Source organism: Podarcis melisellensis (genome assembly GCF_964234715.1).
Source record: "Podarcis melisellensis genome assembly, chromosome: 4".
NCBI lineage: Eukaryota > Metazoa > Chordata > Lepidosauria > Squamata > Lacertidae > Podarcis > Podarcis melisellensis.
The window spans coordinates 33,066,572-33,089,875 of NC_138531.1; the positions used below are offsets into that span (position 1 = coordinate 33,066,572).

General features: G+C 44.1%; 1 long non-coding RNA gene across 1 annotated transcript in view; it reads right to left on the reverse strand.

Annotated features, from left to right (window-relative positions):
* The window catches only part of LOC309368000, a 92,068-nt gene extending 68,980 nt beyond the window's left edge, over positions 1 to 23,088 (reverse strand). The window contains exon 1 of the long non-coding RNA XR_014167469.1: positions 22,451 to 23,088. This is a non-coding gene — a long non-coding RNA (uncharacterized lncRNA). The remainder of the gene's footprint in view (positions 1 to 22,450) is intronic.
* Between the last annotated feature and the right edge of the window lie 216 nt (positions 23,089 to 23,304).

Sequence of the window (23,304 nt, forward strand, 5' to 3'; positions counted from 1 at the left end):
TTGGTGTTTTTTTAATTGGAGTAAACTACAGGCACGTGCTGGAGATGATGAGATAAGAAACTGCAAAAACGAACCAAGCTACAAGGATTTTAAAGGTTTGGATTGAGAGGGGATTTTAATCGGTAAAAGAGATTATGGGGGGAGGGGAGCCCACAGTTTGCTTATATCAAAGTTTTTCTCTACATTTATGATATGGCAACCCTCTCTGGAATGCAAGTATACACACACACACACACACACACACACAAGTGAGGAAGGAAGAAACTGGAATATAATTTAAGAAAACTGGAACTGCATGAGAGAAAGGAACTGAGAGGGAAGGGGTGGGAATGCTACGCTTTCAAAATTTGGAGCAAAGTCCTCCCTAACCATTATCCACAAAGGAATGTGTTTGAGATAAGGACAATTGGCCATAAATCAGCAGCAGAGAAGAAAGGAGTCTACCAGCCGTGGGAATAGAAGCTTTTAGATTAGCTGTTTGCAGTCTGGATTCAGACCGCTCTTCCTAGGCTTGAAAAATGGCGGAGAGGGCTTATTTGCTGGAAGCCCAAATCATGGGACAAAGTAATGCAGTGACTTTTGGAAAACTGAGGTTTTTTGACTAAAAAACCATGTCAAAAAACTGGGGTCGTCCAATACACAGATAGTTGCATGGGGGGAGAAGCAGCACATACGCCAGCCAGCCGGTTGGCCGGAGCAGAACTTCCCCTGATGCCTCAGCGAGCAGGAAATGATCTAGGGAGTGTTTCCTGACTTCAGCTGCATGGAGGGGGGGGGGAGAGAAGCTCAACAACTTTGGGCCATCTCCCCTCATTTTCTTAAAACTGAGTCCCCTAAAAGGGGGAGTCTTATACATGGGGGCGTCTTATAGACAGAAAAGTACGGCATTAAGATTTTGGAACACAGAAAAAATGTAGAAGAATGAAGCCATCAAATCTAGCACGTGGGGAAGCCAGTTTGATTAAATTGTATAATTTGACATTGGAATAATTGGCAATAATTGTAATAACTGGATGAAATTGGTATTGTTATAATGATGCTGCTATTGGAACGATATTGGAAAATCAATAAAAACATACTTTAAAAAATAAGTTTGTGTCTTTGAAATAATAGCAGAAAAAGGAGCTTGCCATTTTGAGTCGGGGGGGGGGGGGTGAGTTCACAGAGCTGCAGGGGGACCCTTTTAAATTAAAATGAATGCTCCAGATCTAAATGGGAAAGTTCAGAGCATCCCTAATGTATATTGAATGGCATGGAGTGATTTTAGCTTTGTTCCCTAATACAGATGTGATGTACAATGACATGCATGGAGAAAGTAATAAAACTTCTGCTCTGCCTGCTGTTGATATTCTATTATTCTGCCACTGAGGAAAAATCTGTTGCCCTTTTCTGATTAGAAAAACATTCATTTTCTTGCACACAGAAGGCTATTGATGTATGTATGTTTGCCTTACTTGTGGGACATCAGACGGTGTTGAGAACATAAAGGATAAGAGCACCTGTTATCCTTACAGTAATTAGCACAACACTTGTTAATTGACTGTGCTATGCATGTTTATGGAAACCACAAGCAAAAGCAGCATACTCATTCTCAATTTTTAAATGAAAAAAGCCCTGTAGCATGAAAAAAATGTATGAACAGTGAAATGCATATATTGTCTGGCGAAATATATATGACATGTGGCTTGCATTTTCAAATATTACATACAATGGGTCAGCCTTCCACAACATCTAAGTACCTTCCAGAAGTTATAATAATTTTATACCCCACCCATCTGGCTGGGTTTCCCCAGCCACTCTGGGCGGCTTCCAACACAATATTAAAATACAATAACCTATTAAACATTAAAAGCTTCCCTAAACAAGGCTGCCTTCAGATGTCTTCTAAAAGTCTGGTAGTTGTTTTTCTCTTTGACATCTGGTGGGAGGGCGTTCCACAGGGCAGGTGCCACTACCAAGAAGGCCCCCTGCCTGGTTCCCTGTAACTTGGCTTCTCGTAGCGAGGGAACTGCCAGAAGGCCCTCGGCGCTGGACCTCAGTGTCCAGGCAGAACGATGGGGGTGGAGATGCTCCTTCAGGTATACTGGACTGAGGCCATTTAGGGCTTTCAAGGTCAGCACCAACACATTGAATTGTGCTCAGAAACATACTGGGAGCAAGTGTAGGCCTTTCAAGACCGGTGTTATATGGTCTCGGTGACTGCTCCCAGTCACCAGGCTAGCTGCCGCATTCTGGATTAGTTGTAGTTTCCAGATCACCTTCACTGGCAGCCCCACATAGAGCGAATTGCAATAGTCCAAGCGAGAGATAACTAGAGCATGCACCACTCTGGCGAGACAGTCTGCAGGCAGGTAGGGTCTTCCAACGCATATAAAAACATAACCAAACATTAAAAACTACCCCAAACATAGCTGCCTGCAGATGTGTCCCCGTCCCCAAGACTACACTTATTTTCATCTCCCCTCGTAACGTATACATACAAAGGAAGAAGTTTTATGGAAGTTCTGTAATTCTGTATGCATAACAGCACAAACTACAGCATGAGACTCCTAATCTCAGGGTTGTGGGTTCAAGCCCCACATTGGGCATAAGATTCCTGCATTGCAGGGGGTTGGACTAGATGACCCTCGGGGTCCCTTCCAACTCTACAATTCTATGACTCTAGGATTCTAACTCTAATCATCATCAACCATTAGCCACATAGGTTGGAGATGATCAGAGTAGTAGGACATAACATTTGGTGGGACCTTGTTGAGGAAGCTTGCGACAGACTGCATCCAATAATGATTTTGCATCTGGGGAAAACATATCCGTGTACTCAAGGATCAGCACCCAATATGTGACACTGTGTTTCTCATGCACTGCAGTCCCCCAAAGCAGCTTCTGGGGGTTGGGGAACATTTCAAAAAAGCAAGGTATATGGTGCCAATGGTTGCCTTTGACAAGGGAGATGGCTGAAAATCCAGTGTCATGTCTTACACAAGAGGCAGTGCTTTCTACTAGAGGAAAGCCACTGTTGAATATATTGTTGTTGTTGTTTAATCGTTTAGTCGTGTCCGACTCTTCGTGACCCCATGGACCAGAGCACGCTAGGCATTCCTGTCTTCCACTGCCTCCTGCAGTTTGGTCAAACTCATGCTGATAGCTTCAAGAACACTGTCCAACCATCTCGTCCTCTGTCGTCCCCTTCTCCTTGTGCCCTCCATCTTTCCCAACATCAGGGTCTTTTCCAGGGAGTCTTCTCTTCTCATGAGGTGGCCAAAGTATTGGAGTCTCAGCTTCACGATCTGTCCTTCCAGTGAGCACTCAGGGCTGATTTCCTTAAGAATGGATAGGTTTGATCTTCTTGCAGTCCATGGGACTCTCAAGCATCTCCTCCAGCACCATAATTCAAAAGCATCAATTCTTTGGCGATCAGCCTTCTTTATGGTCCAGATCTCTCTTCCATACATCACTACTGAGAAAGTTTGGTATATAACCTAATCAAATAGTTACTCCTAACCTGTTCCAGGTACAGAAGCTTAAGTACACATTCAGCTCCCCCAATTTCCTCCCCCTTATGCACCAACCAGTACTTGCTCTGGGTGTTGGAAGGACAGCACGTTGGGGGTGAGGAGAGATTTTTCTGTCTGCAAGTTGAAATGCTTGCACAGATAGATTGACCGGAAGAGTGCAAAGTTGCATTCCAACCATGGAGATTTACTAGGTTTTACTTAGTGTAGACCTACTTAAATCAATGGACCTAATTTAGTCATGTCCATTTATGTCAATGGATCTATATCTGAGTAAAACTGAATATGACCTCTAGAAACATCTTCCTCGCGTATTCCAGTGCAGGGAGTCAGTTTACAAATGGAAATTGCCTAACAGTTTCAATTCAGCTTTCTGCATTGAAATAAATGTAGAAGAGATGTATAATATGCACCTATGGGCACATATGGATCTGGACTGATGTGATTAGCAGTAGACAGATATTGTGAAAGGAGAGAAAGTGTCCCCAGACTGAAATGTCAATGAATATGCATAAATTTCAAGCACGATAATAGGTTTTCAGTTACCAGGTTTATGTTAATATTTATTGACTTAATATTTTATAACCCTGGAAATGTGCTGTATAAGCAAAACAAAATAAGTTCAAAATTTACGTCATTTTGTTCCTTAAAAGTACCATAGCGGCTACTTTGAGTCAAATGTTTCAGATGCTAAACTTGAGAGAGTTGTATCAGTGTGTTGCCAATGGGCTTATTGAAAACATTTTCAGCAGGGGAGCCATGTGAAAACAGCAAAGGGTTTGGTGACACCTTAAAGCAGAGCTTTCCAAACTGTGTGTCGCAACACATTAGTGTATTGGCTGCAGTGTGTAGGTTTGTCGCACAAACACTCCCCACGCTTCTCCCGGGACTGGAAAGGGGTTAGTTTAACCTCTGGTTTGCTAATAAAAGTGAATTAAGGTAAAGGTAAAGGGACCCCTGACCATTAGGTCCAGTCGTGACCGACTCTGGGGTTGCGGCACTCATCTCGCTTTATTGGTCGAGGGAGCAGGCGTACAGCTTCCAGGTCATGTGGCCAGCATGCCTAAGCCACTTCTGGTGAACCAGAGCAGCACACGGAAACGGTGTTTACCTTCCCGGCGGAGCGGTACTTATTGATCTACTTGCACTTTTGCATGCTTTCGAACTGCTAGGTTGTCAGGAGCAGGGACCGAGCAACGGGAGCTCACCCCGTCGCGGGGATTCGAACCGCCAACCTTCTGATCAGCAAGCCCTAGGCTCTGTGGTTTAACCCACAGTGCCACCCGTGTCCCAAAAGTGAATTACTGTGTTGCAAAATGAGGCATGTACAAATGTGTGTCACCAACAGGAAAAGTTTTGAAAGCTCTGCCTTAAAGACTAGCAAAATTATTATGGCATAAGAGGCTGTTGCCTACAGTCCACTCCATCAGGTTCATGAAGCGTTACCCTGAGATTCATATACATAGGTTTAGTTGGGATGGGGATTGTAAACAGTGAGATCAGAAACAAAATGAAATGAAGAATACAGAACGTGACAATTATGCATTGAACAGTGACCATTCACACACACACACACACACACACACAAAATTGCTAAAGGTGCTACAAGATTCCTTGTTGTTAACCAATTGTCTTAGTCTGTGGCGCCACAACTCAGTCTGTTGTGGAAAAGGCAAACACATTTTTGCTGTATCCTAAGCTCTCAAGAACCAGAAGCCACTTCATTTGATGCCTGCTACAGGTAAGATTTTAATGCTTGTATATTATTGCCATCAATACAAAGTAACAGGAAGTAAACATGCTTAATTATATTCAGTTGTCACATTTCCATATATTGATGATTCAGACTGTCTTTCTCGTCTTTGGAAATGAAGTTATACCAAATTAAGACTTACATTTCTCTCTCTCTCTCTCTCTCTCTCTCTCTCTCTCTCTCCTCATCATAGTAATACCGGCAAGTCGCTCTTGACAGTCAATACCTTTTACCTCTTCTGAGGAATAGTTGTGCCTGGTGCATCCTTTTGAAAATGAGGTTTTAATACAATTATGCCTTGTACATTTTTTCCCCCCTGATAGTAAACGATGGACACGTTACTAAGGAAAGGCACAAGCATCAGTGAAGCTCAGGATAATATAATTTGCTGTGGGTCACTTTCCTGAACAGGCCTCCATAAAAAATGTTGCACAAAGAAGTCAGATTGTAGAACAGACCCACAGTGTGTAAAATAACTTCAGAACATGTTGAGGATTTACATTTTAACGACATAAAATGCAAAGGTTTGAATGTGTTTTTCCACAAGAACATAAGAACCACTAGGCTGGATTGGGCCAAATCCTGTCCAGCATCCTGTTCTCACAATGGCCAACCAAATGATGGGAACCCTGCAAGTCGGATGCGAATACAATAGCGCTCCCCTTGTAATTTCCAGAATACTGCTTTGAGAGTATGCACCCCCCTTCCCCATTTATGAACTTTTTGCCACCAGGTAAAGAGGGGAAATTATTTCTACAAGGCTGCACTTTATCAGCCCACCTGAAGACTTCCCTAGGGTCTCTCTTAAGTCAATCAATGTAGTTCATTTTTAGCTTTATGGAGTAAGTAAAAGCTAAAAGTTTACTAAGGGGGGGGGGGACATGGAGTTTTAGGAGAAATATATTATAAGGGGAAGTTACAGGAATCTTGCCAATTCCCAAATGGAACAAAACAACAAAAATAAGTAGATTAAAACACCATCCACTTTCCCTGAACTCAAATAGTCACTCACTTTACCAGACTCTGGAAAAAATAATATATATTCTGAAGCAGAATTTTTTTACTGTTAGTATCTCTGATGCTTTTTCATATCACACTGAGTTCCACCCTGAACTGCCCACTTCCAGACTAACTACATTTTTAAAGCCTTTGACTATCTCCTCACTGCCAACCTCACACTCCACTAAGATGTCCCTGTTTTCATCGGAGAAACTTTGGAGGGTATGCACCCCTTGGTTTACAAAGCTCCAGGGAGTTTGGGGCTTTTCATTTTTCTGCCCTCAGACAAAACTAAAAGCAGGTCATAGACTTTTTTAAGAAAGAAAGAAAGCTGGAACAGAATTTTTAAAAATAAACAATGCCAAACCTATGTCAGTATAAAATAAAATTTAAAATTTAAAAAACACAACTGCATACAAGGTGAGACTGCTACAACTTTTTGCAATACTCAGTATGCCTACCTTCTCATTTGCTCTCATTCCATCAGTTATGTCAAAAGCGATACAAAGATTATGCTTAATGGGTTGAATCCAGACTTAGTCATGTTTAGAGCAGACCTGTTGAAATCAATGGGAGTTATATTTGTCTTGACTAACTTCACAAACTTGACTAATTTCAGTGGATCTAGTCTAAATCTGGATTCCACCTACAGTGTCCTGGGGAAATGAAGACCTACTTTATTAGTAGCGTTCAAAAGACACCTTTCTGTATGGCACAGTGCGTGACAATAAAGGCATAAAGAAAATCCAATGCATTCTTAGTGCATTATTACATATTATTTCCTGGATAAAAGGGGTTGTGATGGCATTAACACCTTTTCTTCTCCATTAAGAAGCCATAGTCTGAAATCTCCCTACCCTCTTATGAGATGTCTTTTATCCTCACCAACTACCCATAAGATCACTTGTGCTTATGTTGATTTTATCCCTGTTTAACTTCTCTTAAGTAGCCTGTATGATATTAACTTATTTCATCAGTTCTGATCCCACTATTCACCAGAGTCACAATGCAGTACAAAGTTAGGCACAAGTTACAATGACTGCTCCCTGCTTAAAACGGGGGGCGCCCTTTGCGTGGACGCGTGCAGCCCCTAGACCTGGAGCGGCTCCAACAGCATAGGCTAGGCTTTGCCTTCCCTCAGGTGGGATACCTGGAGGTCTCCGCCTACCTCAGTCAGTTGTCCAATCCCACCTGGGGGAAGAGTTGCCAAGGAGACCAGGCCAGGTAGGGGAGGGATTACCTGCCCACACAAAGGAGGGAGGATCTTACCTGGGAATTCTCACTTGGCTCCAGAGCTTCTCCCACCCTACCCACCCTCAGTCAATGTCTTATGTTGCAGGTTAATTTTCCTCACAGGTTTTGCAGGTTAATTTTTCTTCACAGGTATGCGGGCACTGCTACGTTAAGGTCGCTGTTAAAGGGCCGGAAAGGAATTTCCCTGCATTGGCAGGTTTCGCCTTTCCAGTAGCAAAATGTTACAACTTTGGCAGTATCAGGCCTTGGGCGGAATCCTTTTGTCCATCTTCCTCTTTGCGGCGGCAATACCAGGATTCCCCGTTAAAGGGGTTTCTGAAGGGAGGCTTTGACCGTACGCCGGAAGGTCGTCATTGCTCTCCCTTGCGGCGGCGGCGTTACGGGGGCGGCTATCTCTGCTTGAACATATGTTCTCCAGAGCCGGCCCATCCCCCACACACACACTGGATAACCCTGATGCTCCCTAGGTCCCCGGCTGGGGACTGGGGAGGGAGAACGCCCAATGCCTGAGCCAAGGTCTACCCACATTTGAAATTTAATAAAGTTGGGGCCAATTTAATCCCATAGCACGTTGTCTTGAGTCGTTATTCCACATGACGGGGGGACCGCGCAGGATCTGGGGACTCCGCCTGTCTACGCAATAGAACTTAGTATTGTGCATATGAATATGTAACTTTTCCTCCATCTTTTTTAAAAAAAATTCTTTTTATTAGTTTCAATTCACCATACAACACCAAACACTAATACAACAAAAAAGAAAATAAAAGAACAAAAAAGAAACGAAAAACATTACATAACAAAAAGAACACTAACAAATTAAACTTACAATTTACAATTTACTTTTCCTCCATCAATGACTTCCTATTTTATTAGAAACTGGTGCCAAGGAGTCACTTCATTATGAACCTGTGCAAAGGAGTCAGTAGTTTCTAGAGGCAATGCCATTTTCCTACTTCCAGCCTTCATCTGTGTGTGTCATTAACAATGTGACATGGTGTAATATCATTTCAGCTCTTTGCTTCCGGTAAAAAGCACTGCAAAGATTGGTGAGCATTCTTTTTCAAAGTATTGCGCTACATTAAGCCCTTTGCATCTATGATCAAGCTGCCATTGCTCTACATAAAGCCCATCTCCTCACTAGATAGTTCCATAGACAAAAGAAGATATCCTCTTATCTTAGCTGGATTTGCTTTGCTACCCACTTTCAGCCCACAATCTTTGCTCATGGAACTATAATAAATCCAGTTCTGTTCTTATTTCTCCCATTTGGCTCATCACCCTTGGCACCCATTGCAGCTGACAGGTTCAAGTCTGGAGATGTGAGTGATTCTTGCTTTGGCAAAGAACCTCTAAGCCACACATCACGGAGGCTGACAGCAGAACTCTGCACTTGGGGCTGATGAATTATATTCAGTTCCACAGGCTCACTTTTAGTTCAAAGCCTGGAAATTCCTATGTGAGGCTTTCTAACAGGTCCAGGAGTACGGATTGGGAACCTGCGGCCTTCCAGATGTTGTCGAACAGCAACTCCCATCATTGGGGCATCCCTGACTATTGGCCATGTGGATGGGAGCCGAGTCCAGCAATGTCTGTCAGGACAGAGGTTTCCCAATCCTGGATTAGAGTGTGGTGTTTGATGAAGGTCTCTGTCCGACTCAGCAAAAACCCGTGTCCTTTCATATCAGGTGTGGGGAACCTTTGTCCCTCCAGATGTTGCTCATCTTCAACTCCCATCGTCCAGAGTCATCGGCCATGCTTCCTGGGAAAGATGTTGAGTTGCAGTTCAGTAATATCTGGAGGGCCAAAGGTTCCCCACCACTGCAATAAAGGGTTGTTTTCAGAATGAAAGCCCTGGTTGAAACTGGAAACTTGGCATATGGACAAAACACTTACTAGTGTGTGGTTTCACCTGGCCACCATCATGTATAAATGCCAGTGCAGGACACACTGGTGCCACAGAGCCCTGTGATGCTGCCACTGTACTTGCAGACTGGGGTAGGCTCCCACATGTTGTGGACAACAATTCCCATCATCCCTGGCAATTGGTCATGTTGGCTGGGGCTGATGGGAGTTGTAGTCCCGGACATCTGGAGGTCATTTTTTTTGCTACCTCTGTACTTAAATGTGATGCCCAGCATTTAAAAAAGGATGTACGACCAAATCTGGACCAGTATGCATATGTAACTGGAACACAAGATTAATGGAGCATCCTTTAATAAGAGATGACCAAATGCCCATTTGATTTATATTTGGTATGGCAGTTTCCATGACATAATGATTAGCACACTATTAATTGCTATTAATTCCCCCCCCCCCTTTTTGCATACATTTGACACCAGGGCGTGAAGTGAAAAGTAAGGTTACCCCCATCAAGGGCCTATTATCAAGCATCATTAGTCTCCATTTAGGGTACTGTTTTTGACACTGCATATATTAATTCTCTGCACTAATTGCATGAATGAGGAAAGCGGTGTTGCTAACTCACACAATTGTTCCCAGAGCACAAACTGAAGCTGATGTGTTTTCCAAGACAGGCATTCATACAGTAATGGGCCAACTTCATAATTGCTAGATTCATTACAGCTTCGTTTCCCTAGTTTGTTAAATTCTCATCCAAATCTTCACTTTCTGTAGAATTAGGTGGGAAGCAACCAGCACTAACGCAAGAGGCAGAGATGTTATGGTGATGTTGCCTAGGTTCAGGAAGCAACACAATGGCAGGAGCAAGCCTGAGGTCCAAAACTGGGGGCAACAATACAGGAAACACCAGAGCTTAGTCAGACCTGCTTGTTTGTGCAAAGCTAAACAGAACAGGAAGTCATCTTTTGCTCCTTCCTTTCCAGGCGTGTCCAATAGCCAGTCTGGGTGGGCAAGAGTTAGTCCAGAGGCTGGATGTATTTCACTGAGAAGCTGCTACCTGCAGTCCAAAGGTTTATTTATGAATTGCTTCCTATAAAACATCCCAAAGCTCTGCGTGGGAATCACAAACATATATAGAAAACCATTCAAGTCCAGTACAGACACAAACTGGTATGAAAATCTTCACTTGAAAGGCTTGTTAGAAAAAGGAAGGTCTTCAATAGGTGATGAGAGGATAATAGAGACTGTATCTGTGCAATATGTCACCATAAAGGTAAAGGTAAAGGGACCCCTGACCATTGGGTCCACTCGTGACTGACTCTGGGATTGCGGCGCTCATCTCGCTTTACTGGCCAAGGGAGCCGGCGTACAGATTCCGGGTCATGTGGCCAGCATGACTAAGCCGCTTCTGGCGAACCAGAGCAGCGCATGGAAATGCTGTTTACCTTACCAGCAGAGCGGTACCTATTTATCTACTTGCACTTTGATGTGCTTTTGAACTGCTAGGTTGGCAGGAGCTGGGACCGAGCAATGAGAGCTCACCCCGTCGCAGGGATTCGAACCGCCAACCTTCTGATCAGCAAGGCCTAGGCTCTGTGGTTTAACCAACAGCGCCACCCGTGTCACCATATTAAAGGCCCAATTCCTGCACCATATCATACCCTCCAACAGCCCTCTGAAGAAAATAGGAAAATTTCTCACTCCGTCAACAACTGACTCTCCTTGACCCCCCCATCTTTAGTCCCTGTCCCCACAGAGCATTTACTACTGGAAGAAGGGCAAGTGCCTATACCACCTCACGAATAGGGCACAGCACACACGTCCTGAGAAGACCCCTTAATCCCGGTTTTATTTTACTCTTTGGTAGATTTAGAAAAAGGAAAGCACACAGCTTTTAGAGACGGCCTAGCTTAGAGGCAGATGCACAAAGATTTTTATTTTTATTTTAGTCAAGACTCCTTGCACCTTGTTCCACTTTGACTTCCTTCCCACCCAGGGCAGCCCTTCCCTCTGCCTGCCCCTCTGGAGCCGATGCATCACATGGAGCTGGGCCTTGGTGGCCACAGCCTCTCCTCCTCCTCCTCACCCGCTCTCTCCAGCAGCCACTACAAGTCGCCCTAGGGCAGCTGCTGTTGCTCAGGACAAGCTCCTCCTCCTCCTCAAGCTCAGACATGGTGGCACTGGTGGGGGAAACAGGTGCATTCCAACTTCAAATCAGAAACCAGGGTGGCTTTTGTAATTCTAGGACTGTCCCTGGAAAATCGGGACACCCAGAAGGTATGCCATATGGACCAGGAACCCTGTTGAGATGGTTTCTGCAGAAGGTCCTCTTCTGCAGAGTGCAGTGATTGGTTTGGTATATAAAGAGTGAGGCCATCTTTTAGGTTTACCTCATTAGGGAACTACCTGCACACAGAGGTGGCAGCGCCTGACAAATTAACCTCAGGCTGGTGACTGCCTGTTTATTTCCTATGTAGCAGCCTCTTTAATGGGTTTATTCCCTCAGCAAACAAAAAAAAAAGGCAGGTGCCACTCTGCATAGATCTTTGGTGAATCAGACCATCCATGTAGTACTCAAAGTATAAAGTAGAACCACCTTGTACCTTCACATTTTAATAAGGTTAAAAACTATCTTGAGTGATTACTACAAAGTTACTCAGCCTTTTTATTTATGGAGCTGGGCTTGCAAACTATAAAAAGTCCTTGTAACATATTTTCATTTGATTAGAAGTAAACTCTGTTCTAAAAATAGCAGCAGAAAATGTGATAGAGTCGCTCTTATTGATGGCTGGCATGCCAGCTTTTAAAATGCTGTTGGCAAACCAATTTGACTTTTATGATAATTCATGATAATATCCCATCAACATCAAAAAATAAGAGTATGTTGTGTATTATGCAGAGCGAGCAACTAAGCAATCAAGTTTTTTTGACAGTGGCTTGCCAATTTTTTGTCCCCAGCACGTTAACAGAATTATTCAAAGTGCTCACAATCCAGTAGCAGCCTCATTAGCATTTGCATTTCTCCAAAATTTATGACCTTATTTTCAATAAAAAGCCATTTTTTAAATTAAAAAAACATTCCTGCCTATTGTCTTTTATTTTTTGTTTGCTGTGTGGGAGCTCATTATCCTTTGCCGATTTTACCCTTGGGAGAAGTTCAAGGGCCGTATTCACATTGGTCTGTGATGTTAGAGAATACAGAATTAATCACATCACACTGATACATTTTACTGCAAGTGACTGTCTGGGTGGGACAGAGCTGCTATGCTAGCTTCCCCGCAGTTGAGTCACTGTTGCTTATCAAGAGGTGGTGGAGAGGTCCATATGGTATATGCAAACATGCCAGCAGGAGCATCAGATTGGCTCCACTGGTGCATTTGTACCCAGGGACCCACCTGCCAACAAGGTAGCTAAGTGGCTCTGCCCCACTCAGTGCAATGCTTCTGCCTTTTATCCCACATGTTGGATGAACTAGTTATAGCATACCCATCAACTGTCCCAGGGAAAAACAGGACATCCAATTTTTTTCTCATGGAAGGACAGCAGCCAAAATGGCTGCTGCAATCTCACATAATTTCAGGCCGCACTCGTGCTCATTTGGGGGCACTGTCCCTGGAAGAAGCACTTTTTTGGGGAGGTGGCCCACATTCTAACATGAGTCACGTGACTCACGCAAGAGTATGGCCCCAAAAGATGGCATCCCAGTTTGGGGCTGCTTCCTATTGGAGGGTATGTTATAGAATATAATGGGGTTAGCCTGGCATACTTACTGAGTCCTTCACTGACTGACTGACTGACTGACTGACTTTATTACCAGTCCTTCACCCAACAGCCCAAGGATGGGTGATGTCAAAAGATGAAACCAGAAAAACGTAATATCTAAAATTACAGTAAAAATTATCGCAGAGGCATTATACAGTAGAGAAGGTAGCAATACAGAAAAGGATGTAAAATGTCACCTCACCTCACTCCTCTTAAAGCCTAGACAAAGAAGTGTGATTTGACCTGCCAATGAAAACCATACAATGTTGGAGCAAAGCGCTGGACATTCCACAACCTGGGAGCTATCACTGAAATGGTCCTTCCATGCACCATTGTCCCTCTCTTCACAGTGGCACCAGGAGCAAGGCTTCCTCAATGCTCAGGCAGGCCTGTCAGTAGAGTTTATGAGTGGCTGCATGGTATTCCTCTCTCTCATTTGTTATAGTAATAAACCTTCACTTGGATCCATTTCCAATTGACATAACATCCATTTGACACAGTCTGCTGAGTCTACAGCACTAGGAACTGGAAAGCCAAGCATCAGTGGATGCCGTTGGAAAACTTTATTGAACAAGAGTCAAAACTTGTTTGAGATTAGTAAAAGAAACCTAAATATATGGAAAGAACAAGCTTCTTATTGCAGAAAGTGGAAAGGTACTTACAGAAGGGCAGGTACTAAAGTTCACATTTGCATTTGATTGTGAAAATCTGCCTGTGGGGTAATAGCTGTCTTTTAAAAATTCTTGTCTGACTTTATCTTGCTCTCTGTAATAAGCTGCCCAAATCCATGCACTGTCTTCAGCTTTTCACTTGTATTAAATTTCCACTACCTAAAAGGATACCAATTTAACTATATTTTCGGAACTACTCCTTAGGTAAAGGAGAAGTAGGAGGTAGGGACATTGGAAATTCAAGCCTAAGTGGGTCTGAAAGCCTTCACTTCCTTGAGCCGATGAACTCATTGACCACACTGCAAGTTGCAACAGAAAGCATAATAGAAGATGCTTGCAACAGAAATTGTTGGAGAGTGCTTTGCAATCTCTGATGAAAGCTACAACACTCCCAAATGGCACCAATAATTTGGCTTAGCAGAGAAGCTTTACACAGAATTAAGGACTAGAAGGCTTATATCCTGCCAGATGTCAGACACTCATTTAATTAACAATATGCTAATTTAAACACCCAGAAAACAAATTACCAACAACTTTAAATACCTGTCCCTCAGTTCCATGCACACAAACACACAACACTCGCCATCAAATCCCTATGAAAATATAAAATAATTAAGCTTCTTCTAACTATGTCTAGTCAGAAGCTCCAAGATTTCCAGCAGAAAAAATTCAGCATAGAAGAGCAGAGAGGAATACCTAGTTTCTCAAATGAAATGAAATAAAATAATGTGTGTGTGTTTTTTTCATTTCTGAACTTTAGGCAACTGAAACCCACAGAGGATCACCAGCTAACATAGGCAGCCTCAAAACTTTGCACAGTCCTAGGTATTTAGGACTGTATTGCAGGGAAGTGTGGCCCCACACCTATAGGCTGAATTGCAGCCACCTAGGGAAATAAGAAGGCAAGACACAAAGGTTAGGTGAACTGGGCTTGACTTATTTAACACAAAAGATCTGCAGTGAGGAACCAAGGTGCACAAAGCAGCTTGTCTGCTTGTGTCAACCCTGCCAAGCATAAGAGGCAATATTTCATCTACCCCTTCCCTTAAGTCCCACCCTTTCCAGTGAGTAAACAGATGTTCCAGGGCACCACAACTCCAAGCAGGTGTTACAAAGCTGCTCCTTACCCTGCCAGCAAGTCTACTGACGACAAGGCTTGGGATTACTACTCTCGGGTGAACCTAAGGGTGCTCACCAAACCTTAACTACCTAATAACTTCCCACAACTTCCTGCCGATCTGGCCAACTAACCTGTTTAAGGGTGACTACCTGCCAATCTAGGGACGTGGGTGGCACTGTGGGTTAAACCACAGAGCCTAGGACTTGCCGATCAGAAGGTCGCCAGTTCGAATCCCCGCGACGGGGTGAGCTCCCGTTGCTCGGTCCCTGCTCCTGCCAACCTAGCAGTTTGAAAGCAAAGTACAAGTAGATAAATAGGTATCGCTCCAGTGGGAAGATAAACGGCATTTCCGTGCGCTGCTCTGGTTCGCCAGAAGCGGCTTAGTCATGCTGGTCACATGACCCAGAAGCTGTACGCCGGCTCCCTCAGCCAATAAAGCGAGATGAACGCCGCAACCCCAGAGTCGTCAGCGACTGGACCTAATGGTCAGGGGTCCCTTTACCTTACCTGCTAAAGGCACCAGTCACCAAACCAGTGCAAAGTAGATAAAAATCCAGCCAGCAAGAGCAATCAGCTGTCAGCCCCCCCCCATCCTACCTGACTTCAAAAAGGCAACTACTGTAAGCATTACCTATGCACTGAATACAGGACTGGAGAGTGGGTGCCACAAAAATGCAGAAGGCAGAGGAAATTGAGCAATGGGCTTAAGTATCCCAGTGTCCAGCTCTCCCCACCCCACCCCCCAGCTTGGCACTGCCACAGTGCATGCATGAGGCCAGATGCCAGGCTGCCTTTCCTACAAATGCTGCCTTGAGCCACAGCCATCTTTGGAGCAGCAGCAGCAGCAGCAGCTGGAGTCTTCTTTTTCCCCAGTCCTAGACAACCAGCTTCCATACTCAGTGGCCCTATCTGTTTGAACCAGGTTTTTCCCATTTCTGTTGCTATTGAACAAGTAGCTCTAACATCTGGAGCCCTCAACTAAATTCAGCTGCTCCCAACCATGCAGGTTGGAACCTACTAGAATCTGGTAGTCCTGGTCCAGAAATAATTCCTTTCCAGCAAGGATCCCTGAATCTGGCTTGGATTCTGACTGGGAAAGATATCCTTCCCAGTCTGTTCTTTTATTCCTATTATTTCACATGCTTCCACACATTTTGTCGATTATAAATTTCACAGAATTGGCCACAGTAGAATGATGGCTAGTAATTGTTACAAATAGTATCATCTGATCAGGATTTCAGATACACCATGTTATTTCTCATCCCTCTACTGTTTTCCACCACTGTGTATGACGAGAACCAGCTCGCCATCAGTAAGAATCAGTCTCACACAGAGATGGGTTGAAGAATTCTGGCTGCCTTAGAGCTGCTGCAGCACAGCCTTTATTGTGTAAAGTCCGAAAGATACAAAATACAAGGAATGCAACTTGTTCTCAGCCAGCAGATAAGGACCCTCGCACTAGACCACGCAGACGATCAGGCTATGCTTACGTGGGCCAATCATTTGGACAGCATGAGCTGTCCACGCGTTGGTCATGCTCCAAGGATGTTTTTAGCTATGAAAGCACCCTGCAATATTAAGAACTTTGCTCATGCTCTTATGTACAAGCAATCATTTTCCCACATGTGTACTTAGCATTCAGTGCGCACTGAGCATGCTCATTCCTCATTAAGTATTTTTTGTGTGTGTGGCTGGGGTTTCCCTGGGGATATTTTTTTATAAAGATTTTTTCCTCTTGTCATCCAAAACACAGGCTGCTTCTGCAAAATATTAGGATTCCTCCTCCACCACACACACCTGTTAATACCTCCCTCTTGTGCATGCAAAATGCTGTTTTGTCTAGTAGCATACAGACAGCTTCGAGCACTATCAATATATATGTTTCTCCTACTTCAGCAGAGTGATCTAGAATGTTTTTGAAGGGATAAAGAAACACCATGAATTAACAATAATTCCTCACTTGGCATTTAAATATAATTTCACAAATTACATATGTGCTTACACACATATTCATTAATTACAGGGTTAAACGTCAATCTAGTTAGTTTTCTTTCCATCTATTTGTCCATAAACATAGCTTTAATCCTCCCAATGAAATACAGTGGTACCTCGGTTTTCAAACAATCTGTTCTGGAAGACCGTTCAAGTTCCAAAATGTTCGAAAACCAAAAACTCAATACGGAAGCATCAATACAGAAAACTCAGTACTGGTAAAAGGTGTAGTGCTCAAAGGAAGCCCATGATGTTAAAGAGAGAGTCCTATTGTTGTTGTTGTTTTTCCTTTGCAGACAACAGTATAGTCGACACTTTTCCCCAGCAGGTATTGAAGTAATTTTCAATTCTATTGTGGGCAAATGGCATTTGAATAACCATTTGCAAAGAACGGTTATACATTACCATTTGTCTGCTTGTGCCACCACTGCTTCCCCGCACCCCACAAATTAAATCTGCACCAAGTTAGAGGACAGTATGCATGTATCATCGAAACTAGACAGCGTCCTCTATAATAAGCTGTTGTTAATGATCTCTGCAATGCAAAGTTCTCATCAATTCTACTTAGGCTCCCATCTTCCAATAGGCATACGGTATTAATCACTCGCCTTGCCCTGAGTTTTCTCATTCTAAATATTGTTGCATGACACTCTCCACCCTTTGGAATGAGGCACAGCAGAGACTGTGGTGTCTTTAGGATATATGGTTTATCTATACATATATATATATATATATATATATATATATATATATATACACACACACACACACACACACACACAACCTGAGCCCACGGTGGAGGGGTTCACAGCATTAACACCCCAAGAGGGCTTTGCTTCTCCATAGCCGCAACCTTGGATTCCAACAGAAATCAGGCATAGCTCTGTCTCTCAGCTGTCCAGCCTTCAGCCTTGCCAGCTTGGAGCTCACATAACTCAATCCTCTGCCTTGGCCTTCATCTTTCTAAGTACCAGCAAGTTGAGGGAGGGAACCCAACCTATTTGTCCCCTGGCACAGAGCTACTTCCTTTGCTACCTTAATGGCCCATACTTAAGAGTGCCATTACCTCACCAGGAAGCTAGCCTGCCTCTCCCAGGAATTGAATTCATGCTGGATACAGGAATGAGAAGAGCACCCAAGCATACAGCTGGCCCTCCCCACGCAAACTCATAACAAGTCTCTGGCTGAAAGAAACGAGTAGTTCCAGCTACAGATGGAGTTTCAGCGATGCAAGGTGGGAATGACAGGTTTCCAGGAGGCACTGCAGAAAATGTGTGTGGGGAGGGTGAATCAACAATTTCACAAAAGGTGCAGTCATCCCTTTCCACGCCTCCTGAAACATTCCTGGACAGAACAGGGACGAGAGGTGGCGGTGAGGGTGAAGCTCAAAACACGTGCCCACACCCCTCCCCTCCCATAGCAAGTCAGAATAGGGGAGAAATTTGGTCCAGGTCACATTTAAAGACAAACCTACCTAAGATTACATTCAAACATGAGGTTTATTGCATTAGCTTTCCTGGTTGTATTGCTAGCGCTTCTGTGCCGGTTTCTAACAGTATCTTGAGGGTGTATTCAAATGTGCGGAACTAGTTAGTGTACCTGATTATAACGCTAAGGCTTCTGTCCCATTTTCCAACTGCAGTAACTATTGTGATATGGACTACGGTATGTTGTGCTAATTCTCATTCACACCAGTGGGTGTGGTGTGACACAACAACGGATGACCTTGCACAACGTTGCTACTCTCCCACCCTTTCTGCATGTGTTTGCTTCTGTTCCACCATGAAAACAGCAGGAGAGAACTGTATGCTGCTATACCACCCCAAATTTTGTCACATTACTCCCACAATTTTTCAAATTAAGGGGGCTGGAAATCGTTGGGTTTTTTCCTGCAATCAAATAACATGGAAATGAGCTCTGAACTTGTGCCATATTCCATTAATTTTCCAGAAGTGGTTTGTACATTTGAAAGCTCAAATATAATGTGGAGATTAACAGGGAAACCTAAGGGAAATAGAATAAACTGTCAAGGGAAAACAGTCTAACCCTGTTGCATTTTGGAACTGTGGCTTTTTGACCACCGAACCAGTTCCTAGACTGTCGCCTATCAATGCAACTTTCAGAAGCATCATTGTTTAGCTTCGGCAGCACAAGAGCTTCACATGTCTCCAAAAATCAAATTTGTCCCATTTGATTTTGCTCAGTATGTCTAACTCGCTATTGAGTTGTAATCTTGCCATTAAATCTGTATTGGTTATGGGACAATGCAGCACAAAAAGAAAAAGGGAGCGCCAATGGAAAGCCAAATCATCATCATCATCATCAACAACAACAACAACAACAACTGAAGAGCTGCGAAAGAACATTCAGACTGCTTCTGGAATCTGAACAAAACACAGCAAGGAAAGACAAATGGACTTTATACAGTGTTCTTTTGCTAGATTAATCACTGTGAAGTACTACGGCAAAGGACAGGGATTGGCTTGGTTCTCACAACAAAGACAATTCATTTGGAGACAATCAATAATGTACTGTACCCACATCCATAAGTTACAGCTTCATTCACTGGAAAGAGACAGTTGTTTTTCATTCTTCGAAATGCTTCACCAAGCTGATGTCAATGCAAGGGCCTCCAGAGTTTGTTATTAAACTGACATTTGCAAATGTCAAAGCATTTGTTTCACATATGGGCAACCAAATGCAGAGCTTATCCATTCAGAGAGAGAGAGAGAGAGAACAAAATGAAGAATGGAAAGGAAGATATTTACAGACAGTGGCTCATGAAATCCACTGCCAAGCTTCCATCACTGGGTGTCTGCTATGCTGGTCTTTGCAACGTTTCAAAGTAGAAATGTGTGCTAGGAACACCCCTACGCCTACAGATGGGATCCCTGCCCTCCCTGTCAATTAGCTATAGCTGAAGATTCTTTTCCACATGCTATATTTGGTACCTGTCATGCACTAATTTAAAAGCTGTGTGTGTGCTTCTATGGGGGTGGGGGAGCCATAATCACCATGTTATTAGCATTTTACCATATTTTTCACTCTATTAGACGCACCGGACGATTGGACGCACCTAGTTTTTAGGGGAGGAAAACAAGAAATAAGAAAGGAACGCAAAGCATCCTGAGCTAAGAGGAAGAGCTCCTCCATCTTTGCGGTGCTACCCCTGAAGCCGGGAGAGCAAGCGGGATTGGTGCGCACTGATCCCTCTTGCCCTCCTGGCTTCAGCAAAGGCAAGCCTACTGGCTTTCCTCCTGCAAGAGCCGTGCGCTCTTTAAAGGGAGTGCGGCTCTTGGGGGCTTTTCTGGGAGGTGGGGGAAGGGACAAAGCACGCACTCTGCCCCTTCCCCCACCTCCCACAGAAGCCAGGGATAACCTCAGGAAGCCTTCGCAGGGCAGCGGGATGAAGGCTCCCCGCTCCCCTGCGGAGACTTCATCCCTTGGTTAAGCCAGAAGCTAGAACAGCCAGCGGGATCCCGCTCACTGTCCTGGCTTCTTCTTTAGCCGCGGGCAGCCTCTCTGGCCGGGAGAGGCTGCGCCGGTTATGGCAGAAGCCAAGAAAGCCAGCGGGATCCATCCCGCTCACTGTCCTGGCTGTGCGTGGCTAAGGCTCCCCAAAGAGCTGCGCTCCCTTTAAAGAGCCGTGTGGAGCATGTGTGCGACTCTTCGGGGCTTTTCCCAGAGGATGGAGAAGGGCAGCCCTTCTCCCTCCTCGGGAAAAGCCCCCAAGAGCTGCACACACGCTCCATGCGGCACTTTAAAGGGAGCGCTGACAGAGCCTCCCACCTGCATTCGCTGCATAAGACGCATACACATTTCCCCTTACTTTTTAGGAGGGGGAAAGTGCGTCTTATAGAGCGAAAAATATAGTGAGCTGGGGAAATGCCATGGGTCAGTGGCAGAGCATCCTCTTTGCATGAAGAAGATCTCAGGTTCAGTTGCCATTCTCCAGGTAAAGTTGGGGATGCCCCTGTCTGAAACTGGGCAGAGCTGCTGTCATACAGTGTGTAGACAATACTGAGGTAACTGGACCAATGATCTGACTCAGTATAATATAGCTTTCTTTGTTCTTATGCAACCTCAGCAGCTGTGGTGTGCAAAATCAAATGACATTGTTTACACATATATATTTGCAACAAATTCAAGAGGCAGCCCTATCTGCACATACTTGGATATTTAATTCCTAAAGACATGGTGGACATGGAGTCGGGAGACATGATAGCTCAGATATAAAGTTCACCAGGGTTACATTCACATGGCAGTTTATTCCACTTTGGTGACATTTCCCCCAACTGTTAATTTTCGCAACACATTTGAGCTTTCACACAATGTAGATGTCACTTCCGAAACTATAGTGGAAACATTATCCCTGCTCTGTGAAAATCCCTCGCAGGTGACCGCGGTGTCTGTAGACAGACAGGTCGTGCAATCCATAGCAGTGACCAGAGGAGGAATTACTGCTGGGAAAGGCACAGAGAGAAAAAACGCCATGGTGCATCTGCAGCAGCACAACCAGATGCCTTCATCTGCTGCAGCTGCAACAAAGCAAATCTCTTCCATATTGGTCTCTACAGCCACAGCAAGCACCGCAACTTTATGACAGCTTGACTTCATCCCCAAAGCTGCACTCCTCCATTGTCGCCCAAGGCAGATGGATGCCAGCAACGATCAGCAATAGCACACATTTAGCACTTGTTTCCATAATATAATAAAATAATAATTTATTATTTATACCCCGCCCATCTGGCTGGGTTTCCCCAGCCACTCTGGGTGGCTTCCAACCAAACATTAAAAACAATACAGTGTCAGACATTAAAAACTTCCCTAAACAGTTGTCTTTTAAAAGTAAAATAGTTGTTTATTGCCTTGACGTCTGCTGGGAGGGCGTTCCACAGGGCAGGCGCCACTACCAAGAAGGCCCTCTGCCTGGTTCCCTGTAACTTGGTTTCTCACAGCAAGGGAACTGCCAGAAGGCCCTCGGCACTGGACTTCAGTGTCCGGGGTGGATGATGGGGGTGGAGACGCTCCTTCAGGTATACAGGACCGAGGCCATATTATTTGCATATGGTAGATTTCCCCCCACCACCACCACCACTATAGTCCCAGAAGTGGTTTTATTTTGTGTGAAAACTTAAATAATATAATGTAGACCTTAACAGTTGGAGAAGAGTAATGAAAACGGAATAAACCGCCATGTGAATATAGCGCAGGTGACCTTGGGCTGCCATTTTCTTTCTCTCAGTCTCTCTCAGCCTATTTTACCATAGAAGGCTGTGGGAAGAAGGAGGAGATGAAGGAGATGAATCCCATTTATGCAACCATGGGCTGATTTGAGTGGATTTTGGGGGTAGGGTAGGGGGACACATAATAAAACATTAGGAATGGGACACAGGAGGCTGCCTTATACCTGGACAGACCAATGGCCCATCTAGCTCAGTACTGTTGACTAGCAGTGGCTCTCAAGGGTTTCAGGCAGGGTACCCCCTCAGTCCTACCTAACGACACCAAAGTTTGAACTTCCTACCTTCTGCATGAAAAGAAGATTCTCTACCACCAAACTACAGCCTTCAGCTATAGAACCATTGGAGGTTATTATACCCGCAACTGACTCAGGGCCTGGCGATAGCGATTCAGCAAATACTCTTGGTCACTGGCTCAGCACCACATCATCTGTGTGACGTTTGTTCCTTCCGTTGTCAATGTGTTGTATTCCTTAGGGCCTACTTTATGTTCACATTATGGCTGTGAGGTTGCGTTGCTTAGCAACGCTACAGTTATGAGCTCTTGGAGCACGCCTCTTCAGAGAGGCTTGTATACAAATATCTATTTATTACTAAGTAGAGCTATCAGATTTTCTCCCAAGCCATTTAACAATGTGAACATGCTTTTTCTTTTCCCCAAGACTAATTGAGCAAGCTTTGATCCCTCGTTCTGATGTTAGCTTCTGGAACATTTGTTCTAGAACCTACTAAAGGAAACAAAATTTAAAAACCACACCTCCTCATAGGCCCCCAAAGCTTGGCTATTAACAGAAAGAGCACAACCCTTGAGACAGCTTCAATTAAGAACATGTGCTTGCTTTCCTGTGATTAGCACTCTGTTTTAGTACTCCAACACTATCCAGCACTTCAGTAATTTTCCTAAAGAAGAGAGAATTATTTAAATCTTCTGCTCCTAGCCATGGTAAGTCAGTTTTCTGACTGCTTGGTGAGACGTTTTCTGGAATTCATGAGGTACTTAAAACATCACATCTTCTTTAACGTAAATGTAATTACAATAAATTATGTAGATTATTAGAAAGCAATGGGATGTAACTTCTCAGATCTTCCATTGACAATTCTTTGGAGGCTGAGGCCAGCAAAGCCAGCAATGTGTAAA